Below are 7,940 nucleotides of genomic sequence, written 5' to 3'. Positions count from 1 at the left end.
AGAACAGCACTGCAATCCATGAACCACCGTCCCTCTCATTGCTCCCCTAGCACACGGAGCAGACAGAACTGCTGGGTTTGGATGGGCTGTGTTAGCAGGGACAGCGGGGTTTGGATGCTGGGAAGTCCTTCGGCCGGGCTGCCTTAGCCGTGGCGCTTTCCTGATGCTGGGAGAGGGGACAGCAGCCAGCAGAGGGATGCAGGGGCATGTGGGAACCACAGCGGGGTCATCCCAGCGATGGATCGGCACCATCCCCTGCTGCAGCAGAGCTGGGCACCTCTGCCACGAGCTCTGGGAACACGTGAGCCCCCTAACCCTGTCAATAGGGACCTCTAAGTGGGATTCCGGGCAAAATCCCACACTCCAGCAGGCGAAGGCGGCTGCTCCGTGCTGGAAGGTGCCGGCTGGCAACAAGAGTTTTACTGCTTCCTGTTGTGTGAGACATCTGACGGCAGGCCGGGGCCGAAAGCTGGTGCAGCATATGGAGTGCCCCCCTCGCTCCCTCCCTCCCTCCGCTCCTTATTTACAGTCTCCCTGGGGATGGGCCGCGCAGGCTTTTCCAGCTCCGAGGGGAAGGCAACGATATTCACCTCGCTCCCCCCACCCCAAAAGCCTGTTCCCATTAAGGCAGGGAAACCCAAATGAGGCACGCGAGGTGGAAATGCGGCGCTGGCACTGGGAATGCTGAAGGGACCCTCTCCAGGGAATCCCTGTGGGGACAGCAGCCAGTGCCAGGGAGTCACCCCAACCCCAACCCCAGCCCTTCATTTCCCATCAGGGAGACGCTGGGGGTGGCAGGAGGGTGTTTAGGCACCCCATTGTCCCCCAGGCAGCACCACAGGCCTGGAACACCCTCCCGTGACGGCTCTCCTGCCCAGAATAACCATCCCCACCGGCGGCGGGGGCGGCCGGCACGTGGCAGCCAAAAAAAGCCACGGAGGGAGCGGGGGCAGAGGGGACCCCGCGGGGCTTTGGCCACAATCCCCGGCTCCCCAGCGCGGGCAGGGCCAGGCTGGCAGCACCGGGGCTTCTACAGGAGCCGAGCATCCCACTGGGACCCCCCGGGAGGGCGAGGAAGGCGATGCCAGGTGGGATTTATGAGGTGTGGAGCTGTCCCAGGGTCCTGTTGCACCCCAGCAGCAATCCAGCTCTGGGATACACCCTCAGCACATCCCGCCCCAAATCCTTGCCCTGAACACCCGGGAGCTGGGGCCTTTCAGGTGCCTGTCGCTATGGAAACCGCTTCTCACCGCGCTGGTCCAGGCTGAGCCTGCCGGAGCTGTGCCTGCCCGAGGGGGGATGCTCAGGTGAGGCTCGGGAAGGCGATTCCTGCAGGTTCCAGCTGCAGCAGGATCAGGGAAGGCCTCCCCGAGAGTCTCCTGGGGAAAGAAGAGGTTCTGTAGGGAATAGTGATGGGCTTTTTTAATAGCTCGTTGGTGGTTTTAGAGGCTTGGTGAAGATGTTTAGCACAGAGGAGGGCTCTGGGCTGGACCCACACAAATGATCCTACTGGTGTTCCCTAAAGCCTTCACTGCTGGGGGACAGGGAATCTGCAGTGCAACCCCCTCTCGCCCCCCTGCCCAGCCAGGAAAGGGCTCTTTGGCTTTAAAAAACTGGCTTTGTTCTGCACACGATCCCCTCTGCACCCCGATCCCATCGAGCACCCCACCAACCCAGGGACTGGGTTTGGGATTGGGGTGGGAGCAGGCAAGGCATTTCCATTCTCCTGCAGAGAAAAGGCCCCTCAGGGCCCCCACTTTTGGGGGGACTCTAGCACCACCTCCAGGAGCAGATGCTGCAGATTCTGAGTGCCTGGGGGTAGGATGGGACCTGTCCTGTCACCTCTGGGGTGACACAATCTGCCCTCACTGACCACCTTCCAGTGCCCTGGCACAGAAATGGGATTTTCCAGGGCTTTTTCCCAGTTCCCCTTCACATACCAACCCCTACAGGTCCACAGGGTTATGGAATTTCCCTGGCTGCTGATTTGGGCCACTTGGCTTCATTTTGGGAACTTCTTCAGGGGCACTTTTCCCACCAGCCCTGCTCCTCACACACACCTTGCCTGGCTCCCCACAAGCTGCTGAAAAGATGGAAGAAGCTTTCAAAGCCAAGGGAAGGTTGGGATTTTGGAGCTGGTAACATTTTTAAGAGCTGCTCTGAGTCCAGGCAATGATGGTTTTGCCTTTAATATTTAATGCTTTTTTTTTTTATTGAACACACGTGCAAGGGAGCGTTCAGAGCTGCTGCAGGAGACCTGGGCACTGCAGGAACACCACGGCCAGCCTGACCCAGCAGTGTGGGGCTGCTTCAAAGCCAAGGTTGCCAGAAGGGCATTTTCCAGCCTGTTGGAAAGGCAAAACCTTGGAAAACTGCAATGAAAAAGCCACTTGGACCAGCACAGCAGGAAATGCTGGGGAGAGGATCCTGCACAGCAAAGATGAGCCCTTTCCCAGCAGGAGCAGCACAGTTTCCCCCGAGGTTTCCAGGTGCAAAGAGCTGCTGTTGCTGGGGTGTTTGCAAGTGGGAAAGGTGAAAGTCCTTTTTCTGTGTCCGAAATCTCCAGGGGGTTGGCTCCTGCTGGCTGCAGGCTGCACAGGGACCTCTGGGATAATGAGATCCTGGAGCAGCAGCACCAAGGGAGCCCACAGCTGTGTGATACCCAGGAAGAGCAAGGGGGAAAGATCCAACCTGGGACAGACCCAGGGATGTGGTCCTGTGGTTCTCAGCTCCATCATCCTGGCCATGGGTCAGGACAGGCAAGAGGGAGTCCTACGCCTGTCCCCAGGCAGAGGCCACCCCACAGATGCAGCTGTAGGATGTGACTGAACGGTGATGCTCCTGAAACCACCCCTGCCCAGGGCAGCACAGCCATGGAGGGGGTGTGGGGAGGTTTTTGAAACCTTTTCCTCCTCCGTGGTCTCTGCGAAGGCAAAACAAAGCCTCTGACACCATTTCTCAGGCACAGCCCCAGCAGAGCACAAAGAAAAGGGATATTTCAGAGACAACCCACAAGCAGCTGATAACCCCTGACCTCTGCCTGCAGAAACAGGAGGTGGCTTGGAAGAGAAGGTGCAGAAGGTGCCAATCCCCCTGGGAGAAACACGGACCTGGTCACCCCAGCAGGGCCAACACAGCCATAGGGAACAGAGCCCTGAGGTGAGAGGAGGCAGGAACAAACACGCTGTGGTCTGGGGTTTTTTTGCTAAAGTTTCAGTTCTGCAGCCCCAGTTCATGTTCCCCCAGCACAAGGACTGGTGTCTGAGTGGCCGCCCCAACACGGGGCTCTGCCCCTGCTCACAGCACTGCACGCTCGGCGAGCTCCCCACCTGAGCTCTGCCAGCAGGTGCCGAGAGGGGGCTGGAGCACAGGGACAGCATCACTTTTCATTTGCATCAGCAGGAGGAAGAAGAGCAGCAGCAGCAGCGCCAGACTCCGGTGGCTTCTGAGGGAGGGAAGGAGGTGTCCTCAGAGGTGTTGTTTGGACAATCCTCTCTCAGGTACAGAGATGGGGCTCTTGGGGATGGTCCTGTGCAAGGTCAGGAGCTGGACTTGTTGATCCTTGTGAGTCCCTCCCAACTCAGCTTTTTCTGTGATTTTGTAGCAGGAAATAGTAATATAGAAGTTAATACTTAGAACTTCAATAGTATAGAATTACAGGACACGAGATCAGCCAAGAAAGTAGGGATGCAGCCACCTCCCTTCAAACATAATCCCAGGAGACACAGAGAGAGCACAAAAGGATCCTGCTGGTGCAGGTCCGTGGCATTCCAAGGGGCCCAGTGAGCTCCATCCCAGCAGGATGCAGTACAAGAGACTTGTCCTTCTTGGAGGCATCAAGATCAGGCAGAACAAACCGCTGTAAGATGGGAAATGTTGGGTTGTGTCTGCTGATACAGAGCTGATCACCCCCTTTTTGCTCCTAATTCTTCTCCCAGCACCATCAGGGATGCAGAAGGATCAAGCCCTGAACCGTTTTTCCACCTGACAGTGAGATTGCACTCCCTCCCCACTCATCAACCCCAAATATTTCTCCATCCCATCTGAGTCAGAGGCCACTGAGCAGAACCCTGAACAGATGTTTGAAGCACAGAAGAGCCGTGATGTGGTGTGGGACAGACTGTGTGCACACAAAAAGGATGTGGGGTGAACTCCCGATGCTGAGAGCTGGCTGATCACTCTCCAGCACGACTCCTGCGCTCAGCTGGTGCTCTCCATCTCCATCCAAACTCCACTGGTTGTCCCACAGAAAGATAAGGATGGGTTTTGGTCCTGTTTTTGCATCTCTTTCTGTTTGTACATCCTCTCCCAGGGAATTTCGCTGGTCTGGCTTTGTTCTGCTCTATGGTTGGGTTTGTCCATCTCTGAGGTCATCCTGGGAGAGCATCGCTCAACCAGGGCTGCACAGACACTCTGGGGAAGAAAAAGGTCACAGAGGAAATATTATCTACAGTTTTTGTGTTGAAAGGAAAGGGCTTTGCTCCCTCTCGAAGGTAAATCCTGGGTTGCAGGGTGAGGAGGAGAAGGGAATTTGCACATCAAGGTCTTCCCATCAGTGAAGGCTCCTCCAGCCCCGTGGGCAGGCTGTCACAGCCTGTTTGCCTTCTCCAACACATCAAAAGACATTTTAAAACCATTCCTCCTGCACAAATAAATACAAACCCAAACCACTATTTTTTCTGGTTTGCTCTCTTTTCCCCTTTCATCCCTGTGACGTCTTCCTCCAACAAATCCTCCCCTTACATCCCATGAGAGACTGCTCCTGGACAATTTGCAGCTGTGACAGCCCGGGAGGTGCCTGGGGCCTGTCTGCCTGGCTGACAGCTCACACACGCACCCGGCTTTGCCACGGAACGCTTTCATGGCTGGGCTGCCCCGGCCGCGGCGGGCTCCTAACTTCCTTTCCAGGTTTTTCCCGGGATGCTGGACAAACCCCCTTTACCTCCCCCCCACACCCCCAACACAATCCTCTCTCCCCACCATGATTTTGTGGGGTCACAAAACCCACAGCACGAGGGTTTTGCAGGAAAATCAGCCACAGCCCCGCGGTGCCCGCTGCCCGGATCACCCCCGCCCGCCCCGGGACGTGGCGAGGATGGAATTAGAACTCCCCGGCGCTGCCGGGAGGCGGAGGGCGCTGCCGGAGCTGGCACCGCTCGGATGCCGGATGCCTCCGGGCACAGGATTTCAAGGGCACGTCACGCTCCAGCCGGGATGCTGCCAGCAGCCCTCCCCAGCGCTGGCTGAGCCACTCGCTTGACTCCTTCCAGCGATTTTTTTTTTGGTTGTTGGTTTGTTTTGTTTTTTTTTTTTTAAGGCAGCTAATTGCTCCGGGGGAGTCCCGGAGTAATGAGAATTGGCAGGAGCGAGCAGATATTAGGTTTATTTACCACCAGTTTTAAATCATTTAGCATAGCAGAAAGGCCATGGTTCTACAAGCAACGTGTTCTGCTTTGCTCCTGCCGTGGGTCCTGTTAAAAGGGTTTAGTGGTGAGTGGGAACAGGGGTGTCCACGGGGGCTCTGCTCTGCGTCCTGTGGGGTTGGCACAGGGATGAGCAGGGCCAAAAAATGGGGACGAGGATTTGAGCCAAAGCTCATCCCCATCCACAGGAGCTCCCTTGGCTGCAGACTTGGACTCGTGAAGGATTTTTGTCCCATTGAAGGCAGCCTGCAGCTTCAGTTTAAAAATAAAGCCTTAAAAAGGCAATCTGGGGAGCTGGCCCGGGGATGCTCCTTGCGCAGCAGAACGCAGTTCCTTGGGGATTGCTGAGAAAAGTCGCGGGAGAAGTTAAACTTTCACCCTGGCAATTATTGTAAATCTCTCTGGTCAAGGCCCAGACCTAAAATTAGCCCACGAGCCCTTTTAGAGGTTGGGATTTTTCACTTGATTTTCCAACTGACCAACCAGCAGCGGAGCAAACCGTGCCCTTCCACACTCAGAGCCCTGGGGTGTTTTTTAATTGCAGCCCCCGTGTTTGATGGAAGCAAGGCCAGGCATTCCAGCCTGGTTTTACACATCCTGAAACAAGCAGCATCCCACAGAGGGAAGGCAGGAGAGAGCCTGTTATGTACCAAAGCCTTTGCAATCACACAGCATTTGTCCTGGTTCATGAAAGAAATCCCAGCCCTTCCCTGGGCTCCTGGTTTTGCTCTTAGTGATGGTTAGTAAAATCTAGGAGTCAGTAAAACCTGGGATGCTGGGCTTTCCGCTGCCTGTATGGGAGCAGCCAGATCCTCTGCATGGCCCTCTCCCTTTTAGGGTGGTCTGGGAGGTCCCGTGGCACAGGCAGGGCACAGCACCAGCCGGGGCTGCCGGACCCGCTCCGTGCAGCTCCCAGCCCTGCTGCCAATCGATAGCGAGTGCAATGAAAACCTTAATGAAATTCCAGCCTGAGAGACTATTGATTGTGTGTTTTCTTTAAAAATGGATATGAATGGGAGAGAGGCTTTTCGGAGGAGAGGCAGCGGAAGGGGGGGAGTGGAAACACATTGTCAGCTGCCATGGGAGCTGGGTGAAGGTGGGTGGCCCAGGCTCACCTGCACTGAGCAGTGGGATCCAGCCTCTCTGTGAGCATCCATTCGTCCCCAGAAGACCCCTGGGAAGGAAACTGTAGAATCCCAGAAACATTTAATGGTTTGGGATGGAAGGAGCCTTGAAGCTCATCTCATTCCACCCCCTGCCATGGGCAGGGACACCTTCCACTAGACCAGGTCGTTCCAAGCCCTGCACAACCTGGCCTTGAATATGTCACCAGCCAGTAGCAGGAGGGAGAGCATCCACCCAAAATCACCACAAACCCAGCCATGATGGAGAAAATCAAGAGTCCCTGTCCCAGCTGTGCCTCCTCGGCAGTGCTTTTGGAATGTCCACCTCGGCCCATGTTTCATGCTGCTGCCAAAAACACACCAAAAAAAGAGAAATGTTTAGGAAGATGTTGCTGTGGAGGAAGAAAAAGCAAACGGTGCATCACTGTGCACCAGCCTTACAACAAATCTCCCTCCTTCTCCCCCAAACCAGCCTCTTTCCAAATCTCCCAAGAGTACACCCAGCAGGGTAACAGGACGGTGAGGAAGCATAATAAATAAATAATAGTAATAATAATGACAAACCCCTCCCTCCTCTCCACCTCTTACATAACCAGCATTGTCTTAATCCTACAGGTGCTTCACAGAAGTAAAAAGGATTTGTTCCTCCTGCAAATCCTTTTCTTTTTTTCCCTTTTTTTTTTTTAATGGTGACTCATCCTACCGTGGACGAGCCATGGGGAGGCTGGGGGGGCTGTGCAGGGTCCCAGAGGCAGTGGAACCCTCAACTCCACCCCTGAAAGCCCCTCTCTGGGCTTCAGTTCCCCTGTCCTGGAGTTTGGTCCATCCAGACCCCACCCTGTCCTGGGGTTCAGTCTGTCCTGAACGCCCTGGCAGGGAAAGTACTCCGAGATGGGCCCCAAAATCCACCAGCAGGATGACAAAGGTGGGCAGAGCCCAAACCTCCCCCTGGAGCCACTCCAGTCACACCACCCTGCCTTGTGCCCCCGGGGAATATGGGTGTGGGGGGGATCAACCCCATCCCCTCTCCTGGGCAGTGCAAGGACAAATGTTGGGTGATAGATGGGTTGGAAAAAAGGCTGTGGCCCCTCTTCAAAGCATGGGGTGCCCTGCCAGGATTTGTGGATCTTGAGCATCTTAGGGGCCTGAAGACTCGGCACCTTGAAAATTTAGGGTGCTGCCCAAGCATTCGCAGTGCCCCCGGGGGAGCTGGGGAGCCCGCGCGAGGATTTAGGGCTCTTCCTGAGGATTTGGGGAGCCATACGAGGATTTGGGGTGCCCGCTGTTGTTTGGGGCGCTCCCGCAGACACCCCCCCATGCCAACCCGCGGTTGGCGGGGACACATCGATGTCGCTGGGGGTCCCCGTGCGGGCGCGGCAGCGGCGGGGCCGGA

General features: G+C 56.1%; 1 long non-coding RNA gene across 1 annotated transcript; it reads left to right on the top strand.

Annotated features, from left to right (window-relative positions):
• The first annotated feature begins 3,396 nt into the window (after nucleotides 1-3,396).
• On the top strand, nucleotides 3,397-4,671 carry LOC108448827. The gene is made up of 2 exons (XR_001864850.1): nucleotides 3,397-3,500; nucleotides 3,939-4,671. It is a non-coding gene; the product is annotated as an uncharacterized LOC108448827 (long non-coding RNA).
• Nucleotides 4,672-7,940: the final 3,269 nt, after the last annotated feature.

The sequence above is a fragment of the Corvus brachyrhynchos genome, unplaced genomic scaffold, assembly GCF_000691975.1.
Source record: "Corvus brachyrhynchos isolate BGI_N302 unplaced genomic scaffold, ASM69197v1 scaffold99, whole genome shotgun sequence".
In the NCBI taxonomy this organism is placed as follows: Eukaryota; Metazoa; Chordata; class Aves; order Passeriformes; family Corvidae; genus Corvus; species Corvus brachyrhynchos.
This window is presented reverse-complemented; position numbering and strand designations above follow the sequence as displayed.